Consider the following 22,016-nt stretch of genomic DNA (forward strand, 5'->3'; position numbering starts at 1 on the left):
TAGGGGTAGTATTATAGTAGTTATATTCTTGTACATAGGGGCAGTATTATAGTAGTTATATTCTTGTACATAGGAGCAGTATTATAGTAGTTATATTCTTGTACATAGGGGCAGTATTATAGTAGTTATATTCTTGTACATAGGGGTAGTATTATAGTAGTTATATTCTTGTACATAGGAGCAGTATTATAGTAGTTATATTCTTGTACATAGGAGCAGTATTATAGTAGTTATATTCTTGTACATAGGAGCAGTATTGTAGTAGTTATATTCTTGTACATAGGAGCAGTATTATAGTAGTTATATTGTTGTACATAGGAGCAGTATTATAGTAGTTATATTCTTGTACATAGGAGCAGTATTACAGTAGTTATATTCTTGTACATAGGGGCAGTATTGTAGTTATATTCTTGTACATAGGGGCAGTATTATAGTAGTTATATTCTTGTACATAGGAGCAGTATTATAGTAGTTATATTCTTGCACATAGGGGCAGTATTATAGTAGTTATATTCTTGGACATAGGGGTAGTATTATAGTAGTTATATTCTTGTATATAGGGGCAGTATTATAGTAGTTATATTCTTGTACATAGGAGCAGTATTATAGTAGTTATATTCTTGTACATAAGGAGCAGTATTATAGTAGTTATATTCTTGTACATAGGAGCAGTATTATAGTAGTTATATTCTTGTACATAGGGGTAGTATTATAGTAGTTATATTCTTGTACATAGCGGCAGTATTATAGTAGTTATATTCTTGTACATAGGAGCAGTATTATAGTAGTTATATTCTTGTACATAGGAGCAGTATTATAGCAGTTATATTCTTGTACATAGGGGCAGTATTACAGTAGTTATATTCTTGTACATAGGAGCAGTATTATAGTAGTTATATTCTTGTACATAGGAGCAGTATTGTAGTAGTTATATTCTTGTACATAGGAGCAGTATTATAGTAGTTATATTCTTGTACATAGGAGCAGTATTATAGTAGTTATATTCTTGTACATAGGGGTAGTATTATAGTAGTTATATTCTTGTATATAGGGGCAGTATTATAGTAGTTATATTCTTGTACATAGGAGCAGTATTATAGTAGTTATATTCTTGTACATAGGGGCAGTATTATAGTAGTTATATTCTTGTACATAGGGGCAGTATTACAGTAGTTATATTCTTGTACATAGGGGCAGTATTATAGTAGTTATATTCTTGTACATAGGGGCAGTATTATAGTAGTTATATTCTTGTACATAGGAGCAGTATTATAGTAGTTATATTCTTGTACATAGGGGCAGTATTATAGTAGTTATATTCTTGTACATAGGGGTAGTATTATAGTAGTTATATTCTTGTATATAGGGGCAGTATTATAGTAGTTATATTCTTGTACATAGGAGCAGTATTATAGTAGTTATATTCTTATACATAAGGAGCAGTATTATAGTAGTTATATTCTTGTACATAGGAGCAGTATTATAGTAGTTATATTCTTGTACATAGGGGTAGTATTATAGTAGTTATATTCTTGTACATAGCGGCAGTATTATAGTAGTTATATTATTGTACATAGGAGCAGTATTATAGTAGTTATATTCTTGTACATAGGAGCAGTATTATAGCAGTTATATTCTTGTACATAGGGGCAGTATTACAGTAGTTATATTCTTGTACATAGGAGCAGTATTATAGTAGTTATATTCTTGTACATAGGGGCAGCATTATAGTAGTTATATTCTTGTACATAGGGGTAGTATTATAGTAGTTATATTCTTGTACATAGGGGCAGTATTATAGTAGTTATATTCTTGTACATAGGAGCAGTATTATAGTAGTTATATTCTTGTATATAGGGGGCAGTATTATAGTAGTTATATTCTTGTACATAGGAGCAGTATTATAGTAGTTATATTCTTGTACATAGGAGCAGTATTGTAGTAGTTATATTCTTGTACATAGGAGCAGTATTATAGTAGTTATATTGTTGTACATAGGAGCAGTATTATAGTAGTTATATTCTTGTACATAGGAGCAGTATTACAGTAGTTATATTCTTGTACATTGGGGCAGTATTGTAGTTATATTCTTGTACATAGGGGCAGTATTATAGTAGTTATATTCTTGTACATAGGAGCAGTATTATAGTAGTTATATTCTTGCACATAGGGGCAGTATTATAGTAGTTATATTCTTGGACATAGGGGTAGTATTATAGTAGTTATATTCTTGTATATAGGGGCAGTATTATAGTAGTTATATTCTTGTACATAGGAGCAGTATTATAGTAGTTATATTCTTGTACATAAGGAGCAGTATTATAGTAGTTATATTCTTGTACATAGGAGCAGTATTATAGTAGTTATATTCTTGTACATAGGGGTAGTATTATAGTAGTTATATTCTTGTACATAGCGGCAGTATTATAGTAGTTATATTCTTGTACATAGGAGCAGTATTATAGTAGTTATATTCTTGTACATAGGAGCAGTATTATAGCAGTTATATTCTTGTACATAGGGGCAGTATTACAGTAGTTATATTCTTGTACATAGGAGCAGTATTATAGTAGTTATATTCTTGTACATAGGAGCAGTATTGTAGTAGTTATATTCTTGTACATAGGAGCAGTATTATAGTAGTTATATTCTTGTACATAGGAGCAGTATTATAGTAGTTATATTCTTGTACATAGGGGTAGTATTATAGTAGTTATATTCTTGTATATAGGGGCAGTATTATAGTAGTTATATTCTTGTACATAGGAGCAGTATTATAGTAGTTATATTCTTGTACATAGGGGCAGTATTATAGTAGTTATATTCTTGTACATAGGGGCAGTATTACAGTAGTTATATTCTTGTACATAGGGGCAGTATTATAGTAGTTATATTCTTGTACATAGGGGCAGTATTATAGTAGTTATATTCTTGTACATAGGAGCAGTATTATAGTAGTTATATTCTTGTACATAGGGGCAGTATTATAGTAGTTATATTCTTGTACATAGGGGTAGTATTATAGTAGTTATATTCTTGTATATAGGGGCAGTATTATAGTAGTTATATTCTTGTACATAGGAGCAGTATTATAGTAGTTATATTCTTATACATAAGGAGCAGTATTATAGTAGTTATATTCTTGTACATAGGAGCAGTATTATAGTAGTTATATTCTTGTACATAGGGGTAGTATTATAGTAGTTATATTCTTGTACATAGCGGCAGTATTATAGTAGTTATATTATTGTACATAGGAGCAGTATTATAGTAGTTATATTCTTGTACATAGGAGCAGTATTATAGCAGTTATATTCTTGTACATAGGGGCAGTATTACAGTAGTTATATTCTTGTACATAGGAGCAGTATTATAGTAGTTATATTCTTGTACATAGGGGCAGCATTATAGTAGTTATATTCTTGTACATAGGGGTAGTATTATAGTAGTTATATTCTTGTACATAGGGGCAGTATTATAGTAGTTATATTCTTGTACATAGGAGCAGTATTATAGTAGTTATATTCTTGTATATAGGGGGCAGTATTATAGTAGTTATATTCTTGTACATAGGAGCAGTATTATAGTAGTTATATTCTTGTACATAGGGGCAGTATTATAGTAGTTATATTCTTGTACATAGCGGCAGTATTATAGTAGTTATATTCTTGTACATAGGGGGCAGTATTATAGTCGTTATATTCTTGTACATAGGGGCAGTATTATAGTAGTTATATTCTTGTACATAGGGGCAGTATTATAGTAGTTATATTCTTGTACATAGGGGCAGTATTATAGTAGTTATATTCTTGTACATAGGGGTAGTATTATAGTAGTTATATTCTTGTACATAGGGGCAGTATTATAGTAGTTATATTCTTGTACATAGGAGCAGTATTATAGTAGTTATATTCTTGTACATAGGGGCAGTATTATAGTAGTTATATTCTTGTACATAGGGGCAGTATTATAGTAGTATTATTCTTGTACATAGGAGCAGTATTATAGTAGTTATATTCTTGTACATAGGGGCAGTATTATAGTAGTTATATTCTTGTACATAGGGGCAGTATTATAGTAGTTATAATCTTGTACATAGGGGTAGTATTATAGTAGTTATATTCTTGTACATAGGAGCAGTATTATAGTAGTTATATTCTTGTACATAGGAGCAGTATTATAGTAGTTATATTCTTGTACATAGGAGCAGTATTGTAGTAGTTATATTCTTGTACATAGGAGCAGTATTATAGTAGTTATATTGTTGTACATAGGAGCAGTATTATAGTAGTTATATTCTTGTACATAGCGGCAGTATTATAGTAGTTATATTCTTGTACATAGGAGCAGTATTATAGTAGTTATATTCTTGTACATAGGGGCAGTATTATAGTAGTTATATTCTTGTACATAGGGGCAGTATTATAGTAGTTATATTCTTGTACATAGGGGTAGTATTATAGTAGTTATATTCTTGTACATAGGGGCAGTATTATAGTAGTTATATTCTTGTACATAGGAGCAGTATTATAGTAGTTATATTCTTGTACATAGGGGCAGTATTATAGTAGTTATATTCTTGTACATAGGGGTAGTATTATAGTAGTTATATTCTTGTACATAGGAGCAGTATTATAGTAGTTATATTCTTGTACATAGGAGCAGTATTATAGTAGTTATATTCTTGTACATAGGAGCAGTATTGTAGTAGTTATATTCTTGTACATAGGAGCAGTATTATAGTAGTTATATTGTTGTACATAGGAGCAGTATTATAGTAGTTATATTCTTGTACATAGGAGCAGTATTACAGTAGTTATATTCTTGTACATAGGGGCAGTATTGTAGTTATATTCTTGTACATAGGGGCAGTATTATAGTAGTTATATTCTTGTACATAGGAGCAGTATTATAGTAGTTATATTCTTGCACATAGGGGCAGTATTATAGTAGTTATATTCTTGTACATAGGGGTAGTATTATAGTAGTTATATTCTTGTATATAGGGGCAGTATTATAGTAGTTATATTCTTGTACATAGGAGCAGTATTATAGTAGTTATATTCTTGTACATAAGGAGCAGTATTATAGTAGTTATATTCTTGTACATAGGAGCAGTATTATAGTAGTTATATTCTTGTACATAGGGGTAGTATTATAGTAGTTATATTCTTGTACATAGCGGCAGTATTATAGTAGTTATATTCTTGTACATAGGAGCAGTATTATAGTAGTTATATTCTTGTACATAGGAGCAGTATTATAGCAGTTATATTCTTGTACATAGGGGCAGTATTACAGTAGTTATATTCTTGTACATAGGAGCAGTATTATAGTAGTTATATTCTTGTACATAGGAGCAGTATTGTAGTAGTTATATTCTTGTACATAGGAGCAGTATTATAGTAGTTATATTCTTGTACATAGGAGCAGTATTATAGTAGTTATATTCTTGTACATAGGGGTAGTATTATAGTAGTTATATTCTTGTATATAGGGGCAGTATTATAGTAGTTATATTCTTGTACATAGGAGCAGTATTATAGTAGTTATATTCTTGTACATAGGGGCAGTATTATAGTAGTTATATTCTTGTACATAGGGGCAGTATTACAGTAGTTATATTCTTGTACATAGGGGCAGTATTATAGTAGTTATATTCTTGTACATAGGGGCAGTATTATAGTAGTTATATTCTTGTACATAGGAGCAGTATTATAGTAGTTATATTCTTGTACATAGGGGCAGTATTATAGTAGTTATATTCTTGTACATAGGGGTAGTATTATAGTAGTTATATTCTTGTATATAGGGGCAGTATTATAGTAGTTATATTCTTGTACATAGGAGCAGTATTATAGTAGTTATATTCTTATACATAAGGAGCAGTATTATAGTAGTTATATTCTTGTACATAGGAGCAGTATTATAGTAGTTATATTCTTGTACATAGGGGTAGTATTATAGTAGTTATATTCTTGTACATAGCGGCAGTATTATAGTAGTTATATTATTGTACATAGGAGCAGTATTATAGTAGTTATATTCTTGTACATAGGAGCAGTATTATAGCAGTTATATTCTTGTACATAGGGGCAGTATTACAGTAGTTATATTCTTGTACATAGGAGCAGTATTATAGTAGTTATATTCTTGTACATAGGGGCAGTATTATAGTAGTTATATTCTTGTACATAGCGGCAGTATTATAGTAGTTATATTCTTGTACATAGGGGGCAGTATTATAGTCGTTATATTCTTGTACATAGGGGCAGTATTATAGTAGTTATATTCTTGTACATAGGGGCAGTATTATAGTAGTTATATTCTTGTACATAGGGGCAGTATTATAGTAGTTATATTCTTGTACATAGGAGCAGTATTATAGTAGTTATATTCTTGTACATAGGGGCAGCATTATAGTATTTATATTCTTGTATATAGGGGCAGTATTATAGTAGTTATATTCTTGTACATAGGAGCAGTATTATAGTAGTTATATTCTTGTACATAGGGGCAGTATTATAGTAGTTATATTCTTGTACATAGGGGTAGTATTATAGTAGTTATATTCTTGTATATAGGGGCAGTATTATAGTAGTTATATTCTTGTACATAGGAGCAGTATTATAGTAGTTATATTCTTATACATAAGGAGCAGTATTATAGTAGTTATATTCTTGTACATAGGAGCAGTATTATAGTAGTTATATTCTTGTACATAGGGGTAGTATTATAGTAGTTATATTCTTGTACATAGCGGCAGTATTATAGTAGTTATATTATTGTACATAGGAGCAGTATTATAGTAGTTATATTCTTGTACATAGGAGCAGTATTATAGCAGTTATATTCTTGTACATAGGGGCAGTATTACAGTAGTTATATTCTTGTACATAGGAGCAGTATTATAGTAGTTATATTCTTGTACATAGGGGCAGTATTATAGTAGTTATATTCTTGTACATAGCGGCAGTATTATAGTAGTTATATTCTTGTACATAGGGGGCAGTATTATAGTCGTTATATTCTTGTACATAGGGGCAGTATTATAGTAGTTATATTCTTGTACATAGGGGCAGTATTATAGTAGTTATATTCTTGTACATAGGGGCAGTATTATAGTAGTTATATTCTTGTACATAGGAGCAGTATTATAGTAGTTATATTCTTGTACATAGGGGCAGCATTATAGTATTTATATTCTTGTATATAGGGGCAGTATTATAGTAGTTATATTCTTGTACATAGGAGCAGTATTATAGTAGTTATATTCTTGTACATAGGGGCAGTATTATAGTAGTTATATTCTTGTATATAGGAGCAGTATTATAGTAGTTATATTCTTGTACATAGGAGCAGTATTATAGTAGTTATATTCTTGTACATAGCGGCAGTATTATAGTAGTTATATTCTTGTACATAGGGGCAGTATTATAGTAGTTATATTCCTGTATATAGGAGCAGTATTATAGTAGTTATATTCTTGTACATAGGGGCAGTATTATAGTAGTTATATTCTTGTACATAGGGGTAGTATTATAGTAGTTATATTCTTGTACATAGGAGCAGTATTATAGTAGTTATATTCTTGTACATAGCGGCAGTATTATAGTAGTTATATTCTTGTACATAGGAGCAGTATTATAGTAGTTATATTCTTGTACATAGGAGCAGTATTATAGTAGTTATATTCTTGTACATAGGGGCAGTATTATAGTAGTTATATTCTTGTACATAGCGGCAGTATTATAGTAGTTATATTCTTGTACATAGGGGGCAGTATTATAGTCGTTATATTCTTGTACATAGGGGCAGTATTATAGTAGTTATATTCTTGTACATATGGGCAGTATTATAGTAGTTATATTCTTGTACATAGGAGCAGTATTATAGTAGTTATATTCTTGTACATAGCGGCAGTATTATAGTAGTTATATTCTTGTACATAGGGGCAGTATTATAGTAGTTATATTCCTGTATATAGGAGCAGTATTATAGTAGTTATATTCTTGTACATAGGGGCAGTATTATAGTAGTTATATTCTTGTACATAGGGGTAGTATTATAGTAGTTATATTCTTGTACATAGGAGCAGTATTATAGTAGTTATATTCTTGTACATAGCGGCAGTATTATAGTAGTTATATTCTTGTACATAGGAGCAGTATTATAGTAGTTATATTCTTGTACATAGGGGCAGTATTATAGTAGTTATATTCTTGTACATAGGGGCAGTATTATAGTAGTTATATTCTTGTACATAGGGGTAGTATTATAGTAGTTATATTCTTGTACATAGGGGCAGTATTATAGTAGTTATATTCTTGTACATAGGAGCAGTATTATAGTAGTTATATTCTTGTACATAGGGGCAGTATTATAGTAGTTATATTCTTGTACATAGGGGTAGTATTATAGTAGTTATATTCTTGTACATAGGAGCAGTATTATAGTAGTTATATTCTTGTACATAGGAGCAGTATTATAGTAGTTATATTCTTGTACATAGGAGCAGTATTGTAGTAGTTATATTCTTGTACATAGGAGCAGTATTATAGTAGTTATATTGTTGTACATAGGAGCAGTATTATAGTAGTTATATTCTTGTACATAGGAGCAGTATTACAGTAGTTATATTCTTGTACATAGGGGCAGTATTGTAGTTATATTCTTGTACATAGGGGCAGTATTATAGTAGTTATATTCTTGTACATAGGAGCAGTATTATAGTAGTTATATTCTTGCACATAGGGGCAGTATTATAGTAGTTATATTCTTGTACATAGGGGTAGTATTATAGTAGTTATATTCTTGTATATAGGGGCAGTATTATAGTAGTTATATTCTTGTACATAGGAGCAGTATTATAGTAGTTATATTCTTGTACATAAGGAGCAGTATTATAGTAGTTATATTCTTGTACATAGGAGCAGTATTATAGTAGTTATATTCTTGTACATAGGGGTAGTATTATAGTAGTTATATTCTTGTACATAGCGGCAGTATTATAGTAGTTATATTCTTGTACATAGGAGCAGTATTATAGTAGTTATATTCTTGTACATAGGAGCAGTATTATAGCAGTTATATTCTTGTACATAGGGGCAGTATTACAGTAGTTATATTCTTGTACATAGGAGCAGTATTATAGTAGTTATATTCTTGTACATAGGAGCAGTATTGTAGTAGTTATATTCTTGTACATAGGGGTAGTATTATAGTAGTTATATTCTTGTATATAGGAGCAGTATTATAGTAGTTATATTCTTGTACATACGAGCAGTATTATAGTAGTTATATTCTTGTACATAGGGGCAGTATTATAGTAGTTATATTCTTGTATATAGGGGCAGTATTATAGCAGCTATATTCTTGTATATAGGGGCAGTATTATAGCAGTTATATTCTTGTACATAGGAGCAGTATTATAGTAGTTATATTCTTGTATATAGGAGCAGTATTATAGTAGTTATATTCTTGTACATACGAGCAGTATTATAGTAGTTATATTCTTGTACATAGGGGCAGTATTATAGTAGTTATATTCTTGTATATAGGGGCAGTATTATAGCAGCTATATTCTTGTATATAGGGGCAGTATTATAGTAGTTATATTCTTGTACATAGGGGCAATATTATAGCACCACCTCCACCTCTCGTGTCTCCCCTTTTCCTCATAGATTGTAGCTTGCGAGCAGCAGGGCCCTCATTCCTCCTGGTATCTGTTTTGAACTGTGATTTCTGTTATGCTGTAATGTCTATTGTCTGTACAAGTCCCCTCTATAAGTTGTAAAGCGCAGCGGAATATGTTGGCGCTATATAAATAAAATTATTATTATTATTATAGCAGTAATATTCTTGTACATAGGAGCAGTATTAAAGTAGTTATATTCTTCTACACAGGGGCAGTGTTATAGTAGTTATGTTCCTGTACACACATGATAATAAGTATTGGTCCCTTTAACTACCCACTACCATTTATTTTGGAGTCTGTACAATCTCATATCTACAGAAGTGTCCAAGTAATAACATTTAATGCACACACAAATTATTAACAAACTCAGCGATCTGGCAAATTAGACTTCATTTAAGTCTCTCGCCCCGTACATCACCGGAGGGTTTAGAGTAAGGACAGAATTCATAAAGCAAAACATTCTACATAGAAAAAGAACAGGAGTGTAACAGGCAGCGCAGAGGATGAATAAAATATTTATTGGGTACAGCAGCTTACTGCGGGGTCGGGTGACCTCTCGTGAACCTCTAAGTGCCTATGTGAGCAGACGGTAAAGTCCCAGCTATGTGTGAACAGCTTTTAATAAATATTTGTGCTCTCTGATTATTTTTCTGGTCTTATTCAGATGCTTATGATGACCTTCCATTCTTCATTTCCATTGGTTTTGGCAGTTTTTTCTGTGCTATTGTAGATGCTCCAGGCATAAAATGCATAGAATTTGGGCACCCGCAATTTACAAAATTATTTCAACTGCAAGTGCAATAGATCAGGCCGGATCGTGAGGAGCAGCTGTTGTATCGTGTATGATCACCCTTAAACTTACACCCTATGGTAAATACAACCCTAGAGGGAATGTTTTACGGGAAGAGGAGAAAGGATTTAGTCTACTAAAAGTTCTGGACCTGGCAACATGTATGGGGAAACTAGTCACAGGCATTGCTCAGAGTTTTTCTATTTCACGCAAACTCTCTTCACATCCTGTACGTTTCGGTGACTCCTTCTATGAACTCTGAGCTTTAGTTCCTTCCATACATTTTCTCTAGGATTCAGGTCCGGTGATCGGCTCGGACATTCTAGCTGTTTTATTTTCTCTCTCTGAAAACGATTGAGAGTTTCCTTGGCTGTGTGTTTGGGATCATTGTCTTGTTGAAGTGTCCTCCCTTGTTTCATCTTCATCATCCTGGTAGATGGCAGCAGATTTTTATCCAGAATGTCTCGGTACATTTGTCCATTTATCACTCCTTCAATTATATGAAATTTTCCAGTGCTGTACTCTGCAAAAAAAGCTGTACACCATGATGTTCCCACCTCCACACTTCACTGTTGGTATGGTGTTTTTGGGGTGACATGTAGTGCCTTTTTGCCTCCAAACATGGTGTGTAATATGTGATCCAAAGAATTCAGTATTGGTCTCATCTGATCAGACTATATTCTTCCAGTATTTCACAAGCTTGTCTGAATGTTGTTGATCAAACTGTAAACACTATTGAACATGCTTTTTTTTCAGCAATGGAGTATTGTGTAGCAATCGTTCATAGAGGCCATGGAGGTTGTTTGGTGAGACTGCATACAGGATGTGAGGTAAACACATTACTTATAGCTTTCATTGCAACAACTGTACCTGTTTATTTTAGATCTTTTTGTAGCTCTCTAACAGTGGTCCTCGGCTCTAGGACAATTCTTCTGATAAATATTTTCACTCTTCTGTCTGAAATCTTGTGGGGAGCACCTGGTCGTGGCCGGTTTATGGTGAAATGATGTTCTTTCCACTTCCAGATTATGACTCCAACAGTGCTCACTGGAATCTTCAGTAGTTTAGAAATTCTACTGTCAATTCCATCAGTATGTTTTGCAACAATAAGGTTGCAAAGGTCTTGTGACACCTCACTGGTTTTACCCTTCATGAAATGTTTCCTGTGTGGCACCTTGCTAATGAGACACCTTTTTATAAGTTATTATCAGGTAAGCAAGCTGATATTATTTGTAAGTGGCAGGATTGCTTTCTAATTACTAATATATTTCAGATGGTGTCAGGTTTTTTTCACCACTCTATTCTCATGCGTTCCATACCTGCTCCCGGTGTCATTCCTCACTCTTACACATGACTTAATTTATGGACATCTCTGGTGATTTCTTTGCCTGTGTGGATTGGATGGGTTGTTACTGACGTCTGGTGAGAATTTCATGTCAATAGCACCTTTAGAAATGTATACATACTAAATCATTTTTTTTCTACTGTCACATGGGAATCTGCTACTCTGCTCTAAACCCAGTTTCACCTCCCAGCACAATCCTCGGACCCTCGCACAGTGATCACCTCTTACTGTCACCCCCTTCCCAAGCAAAGTAAAGCAGCTGTCAGTGTCAGTGCGCTTTCCTGCTCACTGCTCTGGAATAGTCGGACACCCACAGGGGCTGCCGGTCATTGCTTCCCTTTGGTGCTGGAGAGTCTCCTCTGACTCCCTACTGTGTTATTGGGAGCCTCCGTCACTCCTGATCCGTCAGCCATGAGATATTCCCAGCCCGTCCCCGCGTGAAGAGCGACCTATAAATATCCTTGGTGCCATTATCTCTCAAATTGTCTCATCATTACCTGAAAAGTAACCCTACAATTTCAACAAGTTGGAGAATATATCAGCCAGAGCCTCCGTATCCTCCGTCAGTGCGGCACATCATAAAGCGCTGACATGTCACCAGGACGGATGTGCATATTTTATTTAATACCAGGAATATGCATTGATCTTTTATAGACAGTAATAAAAAAAAAATGTCACCTGTCGTACACGACGCGAGAGCCTGTATGCATAATGGATGGCAGTCAGTCTAGATACGTTTTCCTTGGAAAAAGAGCTTTAATATTTAGAAAGAAGGGTATAAAATCTGCTGCAGACTTTAAAGTGAGTCTGACTATACTGTGTGCTCGAGGATTTATGTTCTTACTCCGCCGCTGTAATGGCAGACATAGTTTCCTCCTGCTGCCCCCAAAATTGAGGCTTGTAGGTTGCTTTAGTGCCGGTGGCCTGGCACCCAACAGCCTGGATGACCTATACCACCCATGCACCCTAGATAACCGTCGTTTCTTCCAACTTCCATCCTATATTACTGGGACAGGCACACAGACCTCACATCCAGCCTATATTACTGGGAGAGGCACACAGACCTCACATCCAACCTATATTACTGGAGAGACACACAGACCTCACATCCAGCCTATATTACTGGGAGAGACACACGGAGCTCACATCCAGCCTATATTACTGGGAGAGACACACGGAGCTCACATCCAGCCTATATTACTGGGAGAGACATACAGACCTCACATCCAGCCTATATTACTGGGAGAGACACACAGAACTCACATCCAGCCTATATTACTGGGAGAGATGCACAGAGCTCACATCCAGCCTATATTACTGGGAGAGACACACAGACCTCACATCCAGCCTATATTACTGGGAGAGACACACAGACCTCACATCCAGCCTATATTACTGGGAGAGACACACAGACCTCACATCCAGCCTATATTACTGGAGAGACACACAGAGCTCACATCCAGCCTATATTACTGGGAGAGACACACAGAGCTCACATCCAGCCTATATTACTGGGAGAAACACACAGACCTCACATCCAGCCTATATTACTGGGAGAGAAACATAGACCTCACATCCAGCCTATATTACTGGGAGAGACACACAGACCTCACGTCCAGCCTATATTACTGGGAGAGACACACAGACCTCACATCCAGCCTATATTACTGGGAGAGACACACAGACCTCACATCCAGCCTATGTTACTGGGAGAGACACACAGACCTCACATCCAGCCTATATTACTGGGAGAGACACACAGAGCTCACATCCATCCTATATTACTCGGAGACACACAGACCTCACATCCAGCCTATATTACTGGGAGAGATATACAGACCTCACATCCAGCCTATATTACTGGGAGACACATAGACCTCACATCCAGCCTATATTACTGGGAGAGACACACAGACCTCACATCCAGCCTATATTACTGGGAGAGACACACAGACCTCACATCCAGCCTATATTACTGGGAGAGACACACAGACCTCACTTCCCGCCTATATTGCTGGGAGAAACACACAGACCTAACATCTAGCCTATATTACTGGGAGAGACACACAGACCTAACATCCAGCCTATATTACTGGGAGAGACACACAGACCTCACATCCAGCCTATATTACTGGGAGAGACACACAGACCTCACATCCAGCCTATATTACTGGGAGAGACACACAGAGCTCACATCCAGCCTATATTACTGGGACAGACACACAGACCTCACATCCAGCCTACATTACTGGGAGACAAACAGAGCTCACATCCAGCCTATATTACTGGGGGAGACACACAGAGCTCACATCCAGCCTATATTACTGGGAGAGACACACAGACCTCACATCCAGCCTATATTACCGGGAGAGACACACAGAGCTCACATCCATCCTATATTACTGGGAGAGACACACAGAGCTCACATCCAGCCTATATTACTGGGAGATACAGACAGACCTCACATCCAGCCTATATTACTGGGAGAGACACAGACCTCACATCCAGCCTATATTAATGGGAGAGACACAAAGACCTCACATCCAGCCTATATTACTCAGAGAGACACACAGACCTCACATCCAGTCTATATTACTAAGAGAGACACACAGACCTCACATCCCGCCTATATTACTGGGAGAAACACACAGACCTCACATCCAGCCTATATTACTGGGAGACACACAGCTCACATCCAGCCTATATTACTGGGAGAGACACACAGACCTCACATCCAGCCTATATTACTGGGAGAGACACACAGACCTCACATCCAGCCTATATTACTGGGAGAGATATACAGACCTCACATCCAGCCTATATTACTGGGAGACACATAGACCTCACATCCAGCCTATATTACTGGGAGAGACACACAGAGCTCACATCCAGCCTATATTACTGGTAGAGACACACAGACCTCACATCCAGACGGTATTACTGGGAGAGACACACAGAGCTCACATCCAGCCTATATTACTGGGAGAGACACACAGACCTCACATCCATGAATTTAAAAATTGGATATATGTTATATCTGTATTCGCGCTAATAAAAACCCAAGGAAAAAAGACATAAAAAGCTTGCTCTTAGATGTAGCCTATAATGAATTACTCCATTGCTACGAATAAGGAGTGATATAATACAATCTGAAGGTAACTCCAAATTTCTAAGTGATAATAAGAGTCTTACCCTGCACCAGCGTTCAGAATGGCGTATAGGGTGCCTGATTGCAGACTAAGATCCTCACGCTGGATGAGACGCTTGGTTGCAGGCTGTATTTGTCCAGCATCGGCTGTCAGCGTTGTGCTGAGGGAGTAAGTCACTAGTTCTGCCCGCATGCGGCGGTTGCCTCGGCCGATGGCAGCTCACCGTTGTGCTCAGCTTGCGCTTGCGGTGGTTGGTACTCGTGCGTGCAGGTGAATGTCCCTCTAGGTGCGCGGAGTGAGAGCAGCTTTTACGGAAGGACCTGCGTGCCGATGTAGGTAACGTGACCACCCACGTGAATAGAAAGTGCACTACGGATGGCGGTAGGGACCACAAAAGATCAACGCGTTTCGGAGACGTCTGTCTCCTTCCTCAGGAATGGGCCCTACCCCATAATCATTGTCCTTATAACCGCCATCCGTCCATTCAAATCACTGGAATCCAAAAAGCTCCACCCCGCTGTTCAGTCCATTGGGAACAATAGTGTTTAGGGTGAAGATCCATCTTGTCTCCGCTCTTGACATAGCTTTAATAAAATTGCCCCCCCTCCAGTGTGGAATTATTTTCTCAATGCCTATGACCTCTGTACCCCACAGGGATCCATTATGTTGTTCAGAAAGATGCTTTGAAAGAGGATGCCCCATGAATTTCTTCTTTATGTTCTGGATATGCTCACTAATCCTTATTTTTAGCGGTCTTTTTGTACGACCTATATATACCTTATTGCATGGACATCTAATAGCATATATAACCCCTTTGGTTGAGCAAGTAATGAAATCCTTTATAATAAATTCAGCCTCATCTTTACAAAACTTGCTTTGTTTTCTAGTTAGTCCCTGTTTGCACATGGTGCATTTCTGACATGGAAAAAAGCCTTTTAGCAACTCCCGAGATAAGGTAGTTTGTTTGAAGTCAGATTTATTTTGTGTGGTAGGAGCTATAAGGTTGCCTAAATTCCGGCATTTTTTATATATAAAGCGAGGTTGATTTGATATTATATCCCCCAAAATTTTGTCGTTTTTTGAAACGTGCCAGTGTTTTTTTTACTTTTTTTCTCAGGATATGTGAATTGGCATTAAACTGGGTAATAATTGGGGTAAAGTTTAGTTCATCCTTAATTTTACTGCTCGGGTTAAAAAACTCTTGACGGGGTTTAGAAAAAGCATCTTTCATAGCTTTCTCCAACATTTCCTCATTATATCCTTTTTGGCGAAATTTTTTGGTGAGGATTTCTGCCTCTTTATCGAGGTCCAGAGATTTTGAACAGTTTCTATGGATTCTCATATATTGGCTTTTGGGGATATTCAGCAGCCATTGGGGGAGGTGACAACTGTCTAGAGGAATAAAACTGTTGGAATCTGTCGGTTTATGAAAGGTACGTGTATGAATAGTACCTTCCTCTATAAAAATGGTAAGATCCAAAAAATTAATTTCACGGTTGCTAATATTACTACTAAAATTAAGATAAAAATCATTTTTATTTAGATCAATTAAAAACTTATTCAGTGTTTCCCTACCCCCAGACCAAATAAAAACCACATCATCTATGAAACGTTGCCAGAGGACCAGGTTCGCGCGCAGGGTACCTTCCTGATAGATGAAGGACTCTTCCCATTTCCCAACATATAAGTTAGCATAACTGGGCGCGAACCTGGTCCCCATAGCAGTACCCCATTGCTGGGAGTAGTAGTTCAATATTAGGATAAACACATCACCTAATATAACACCATCATCTATTACTACAAACAATCGATTCCAAAATCTTATGGATAGTATTCAATCACCTCTAGAAGGTACGAGTCAGTCTCGATCAGTTATCCTTAATAAAGCCAACCCGAAAAAACCAACCGCTGGTAAAGGGAATACTAAGGCTAAATCGAAAAACACAATAGGGGAATCTAAATGTAGTAATCATAAAAATATGCCAAAAACAAACAGACATCCTTTTTTTCAGCTAGACCCAAAAAAATCCATAAGAGAGGGTGCCGGGGCGGGAAACTCGCCCAAAAAAAGAAAAGGTCACTAAGCTCTCAGAATAATACAGGAACAACTATTTTCAATTTAAGTAATCAACCCTTGAATAAGGACCAGATATCTCTCTTACAGAAAGGCTTGAAATATGCCCCTGCGAGGAAATTTGATAAATTTCAAACCTATATAGGCATAAAATTATTCATGAGAAAATTGGCGATTCAGAGACATTTTTAAAAAAATCTTATTGGCAGGAGCCCTGATCAATCTGCCAATAGTATCTATGTCCATACAGATCTTAAAAAGAAATCTAATTTCCACCCTATCAACGAATACTCAGCACAAATGGACACTTTTCAGAATAACGTAATCCAAGAAATCCGTAAAATTAATGAAAATCGTTGCAGGAAATTTAAATTCAATCTTACAAGGAAGGAAAAACAAGCCCTTTTTTCCCTGCAAAAACAAAAAGAACTCGTTATACGTCCTGCAGATAAAGGGGGAGGGGTGGTTATCCTTGACAAGTCAGCATACCACTCTGAAGCTATGCGTATGTTAAGCGATTCCAAAACGTATAAGAAGTTGAATAAAGACCCTACAAACAAATTTAGTAGAGAAATGAAATCTCTAACACAAAGAGGGTTCGATGAGGGTTTGATCAATGAGCATGAATTTAAATTTATCAATGATGGGCCTCCCAGGTTGGCTGTCTTTTACTATCTACCTAAAATACATAAGGATATTCAGAATCCACCTGGGAGGCCCATCATTTCAGGGATCCAGTGCCTTACATCTAATTTGTCTAAACTTGTTGACTGCCATCTCCAAAAATTAGTGACACACCTTCCGGCTTATCTTAAAGATAGCGCTCACATTTTAAAAATTTTACAGAACATCAAACGGCAGGAAAATTACATATTGGGCACTCTTGATATAGCCTCCCTTTATACAGTGATCGACCACACTAAGGGGTGTAACGCTGCCAAATATTTTTTAGATAAATATTCTAATACGCCAACTGAACAAGTTGAATTTTTAGGGGAATGTATGAAATTCATTTTAACACATAACTACTTCATGTATCAGGAGGACTACTACTCCCAGCAATGGGGTACTGCTATGGGGACCAGGTTCGCGCCCAGTTATGCTAACTTATATGTTGGGAAATGGGAAGAGTCCTTCATCTATCAGGAAGGTACCCTGCGCGCGAACCTGGTCCTCTGGCAACGTTTCATAGATGATGTGGTTTTTATTTGGTCTGGGGGTAGGGAAACACTGAATAAGTTTTTAATTGATCTAAATAAAAATGATTTTTATCTTAATTTTAGTAGTAATATTAGCAACCGTGAAATTAATTTTTTGGATCTTACCATTTTTATAGAGGAAGGTACTATTCATACACGTACCTTTCATAAACCGACAGATTTCAACAGTTTTATTCCTCTAGACAGTTGTCACCTCCCCCAATGGCTGCTGAATATCCCCAAAAGCCAATATATGAGAATCCATAGAAACTGTTCAAAATCTCTGGACCTCGATAAAGAGGCAGAAATCCTCACCAAAAAATTTCGCCAAAAAGGATATAATGAGGAAATGTTGGAGAAAGCTATGAAAGATGCTTTTTCTAAACCCCGTCAAGAGTTTTTTAACCCGAGCAGTAAAATTAAGGATGAACTAAATTTTACCCCAATTATTACTCAGTTTAATGCCAATTCACATATCCTGAGAAAAATAGTAAAAAAACACTGGCACGTTTTAAAAAACGACAAAATTTTGGGGGATATAATATCAAATCAACCTCGCTTTATATATAAAAAATGCCGGAATTTAGGCAACCTTATAGCTCCTACCACACAAAATAAATCTGACTTCAAACAAACTACCTTATCTCGGGAGCTGCTAAAAGGCTTTTTTCCATGTCAGAAATGCACCATGTGCAAACAGGGACTAACTAGAAAACAAAGCAAGTTTTGTAAAGATGAGGCTGAATTTATTATAAAGGATTTCATTACTTGCTCAACCAAAGGGGTTATATATGCTATTAGATGTCCATGCAATAAGGTATATATAGGTCGTACAAAAAGACCGCTAAAAATAAGGATTAGTGAGCATATCCAGAACATAAAGAAGAAATTCATGGGGCATCCTCTTTCAAAGCATCTTTCTGAACAACATAATGGATCCATGTGGGGTACAGAGGTCATAGGCATTGAGAAAATAATTCCACACTGGAGGGGTGGCAATTTTATTAAAGCTATGTCAAGAGCGGAGACAAGATGGATCTTCACCCTAAACACTATTGTTCCCAATGGACTGAACAGCGGGGTGGAGCTTTTTGGATTCCAGTGATTTGAATGGACGGATGGCGGTTATAAGGACAATGATTATGGGGTAGGGCCCATTCCTGAGGAAGGAGACAGACGTCTCCGAAACGCGTTGATCTTTTGTGGTCCCTACCGCCATCCGTAGTGCACTTTCTATTCACGTGGGTGGTCACGTTACCTACATCGGCACGCAGGTCCTTCCGTAAAAGCTGCTCTCACTCCGCGCACCTAGAGGGACATTCACCTGCACGCACGAGTACCAACTACCGCAAGCGCAAGCTGAGCACAACGGTGAGCTGCCATCGGCCGAGGCAACCGCCGCATGCGGGCAGAACTAGTGACTTACTCCCTCAGCACAACGCTGACAGCCGATGCTGGACAAATACAGCCTGCAACCAAGCGTCTCATCCAGCGTGAGGATCTTAGTCTGCAATCAGGCACCCTATACGCCATTCTGAACGCTGGTGCAGGGTAAGACTCTTATTATCACTTAGAAATTTGGAGTTACCTTCAGATTGTATTATATCACTCCTTATTCGTAGCAATGGAGTAATTCATTATAGGCTACATCTAAGAGCAAGCTTTTTATGTCTTTTTTCCTTGGGTTTTTATTAGCGCGAATACGGATATAACATATATCCAATTTTTAAATTCATTTACTGCACATACAATCATTGGTGGAGATTGTTCTATTCGCAGCAGAAATAAGAACCCCGTAATACGTAGCGCCACTCAACTTGTTTATTGTATACAGACCTCACATCCAGCCTATATTACTGGGAGAGACACACAGAGCTCACATCCACCCTATATTACTGGGAGAGACACACAGACCTCACATCCAGCCTATATTACTGGGAGACACACAGACCTCACATCCAGCCCATATTACTAGGAGAGACACACAGAGCTCACATCCAGCCTATATTACTGGGAGAGACACACAGAACTCACATCCAGCCTATATTACTGGGAGAGATACACAGAGCTCACATCCAGCCTATATTACTGGGAGAGACACACAGACCTCACATCCAGCCTATATTACTGGGAGACACACAGACCTCACATCCAGCCCATATTACTAGGAGAGACACACAGAGCTCACATCCAGCCTATATTACTGGGAGAGACACACAGAACTCACATCCAGCCTATATTACTGGGAGAGACACACAGGCCTCACATCCAGCCCATATTACTAGGAGAGACACACAGAGCTCACATCCAGCCTATATTACTGGGAGAGACACACAGAACTCACATCCAGCCTATATTACTGGGAGAGACACACAGGCCTCACATCCAGCCTATATTACTCAGAGAGACACACAGACCTCACATCCAGCCTATATTACTGGGAGACACACAGAGCTCACATCCAGCCTATATTACTGGGAGAGACACACAGACATCACATCCACCCTATATTACTGGGAGAGACACAGACCTCACATCCAGCCTATATTACTGGGAGAGATACACAGAGCTCACATCCAGCCTATATTACTGGGAGAGACACACAGAGCTCACATCCAGCCTATATTACCTGGAAAGACACACAGACCTCACATCCAGCCTATATTACTGGGACAGACACAGAGCTCATATCCAGCCTATATTACTGGGAGAGGCACACAGAGCTCATATCCAGCCTATATTACTGGGAGAGACACACATAGCTCACATCCGGCCTATATTACTGGGAGAGACACACAGAGCTCACATCCAGCCTATATTGCTGGGAGAGACACAGAGCTCACATCCAGCCTATATTACTGGGACAGACACACAGAGCTCACATCCAGCCTATAATACTGGGAGAGACACACAGAGCTCACATCCACCCTATATTACTGGGAGAGACACACAGACCTCACATCCAGCCTATATTACTAGGAGACACACAGACCTCACATCCAGCCCATATTACTAGGAGAGACACACAGAGCTCACATCCAGCCTATATTACTGGGAGAGACACACAGAACTCACATCCAGCCTATATTACTGGGAGAGATACACAGAGCTCACATCCAGCCTATATTACTGGGAGAGACACACAGACCTCACATCCAGCCTATATTACTGGGAGACACACAGACCTCACATCCAGCCCATATTACTAGGAGAGACACACAGAGCTCACATCCAGCCTATATTACTGGGAGAGACACACAGAACTCACATCCAGCCTATATTACTGGGAGAGACACACAGGCCTCACATCCAGCCTATATTACTCAGAGAGACACACAGACCTCACATCCAGCCTATATTACTGGGAGACACACAGAGCTCACATCCAGCCTATATTACTGGGAGAGACACACAGACATCACATCCACCCTATATTACTGGGAGAGACACAGAGCTCACATCAAGCCTATATTACTGGGAGAGACACACAGAGCTCACATCCAGCCTATATTACTGGGAGAGACACACAGACCACACATTCAGCCTAAATTACTGGGGGAGACACACAGACCTCACATCCAGCCTATATTACTGGGAGAGACACACAGACCTCACATCCAGCCTATATTACTGGGAGAGACACACAGACCTCACATCAATCCTATGTTACTGGGAGAGACGCACAGACCTCACATCCAACCTATATTACTGGGAGAGACACACAGACCTCACATCCAGCCTATATTACTGGGAGAGACACAC

The 22,016-nt window shown here is 37.3% G+C and overlaps 1 protein-coding gene and 1 long non-coding RNA gene across 3 annotated transcripts in view; one reads left to right on the plus strand and one right to left on the minus strand.

The window, feature by feature from the left end:
- The window catches only part of LSAMP (limbic system associated membrane protein), a 906,496-nt gene that overhangs the window by 174,745 nt on the left and 709,735 nt on the right, over positions 1 to 22,016 (minus strand). The gene's annotated exons all lie outside the window — the stretch shown is intronic.
- Positions 1 to 22,016, plus strand: part of LOC143814971 (uncharacterized) — a 59,040-nt gene that overhangs the window by 1,487 nt on the left and 35,537 nt on the right. Inside the window, exon 2 of the long non-coding RNA XR_013223648.1 lies at positions 11,244 to 11,317. This is a non-coding gene — a long non-coding RNA (uncharacterized LOC143814971). The remainder of the gene's footprint in view (positions 1 to 11,243; positions 11,318 to 22,016) is intronic.

This window comes from Ranitomeya variabilis, chromosome 3, assembly GCF_051348905.1.
Source record: "Ranitomeya variabilis isolate aRanVar5 chromosome 3, aRanVar5.hap1, whole genome shotgun sequence".
Classification (NCBI taxonomy): Eukaryota; Metazoa; Chordata; class Amphibia; order Anura; family Dendrobatidae; genus Ranitomeya; species Ranitomeya variabilis.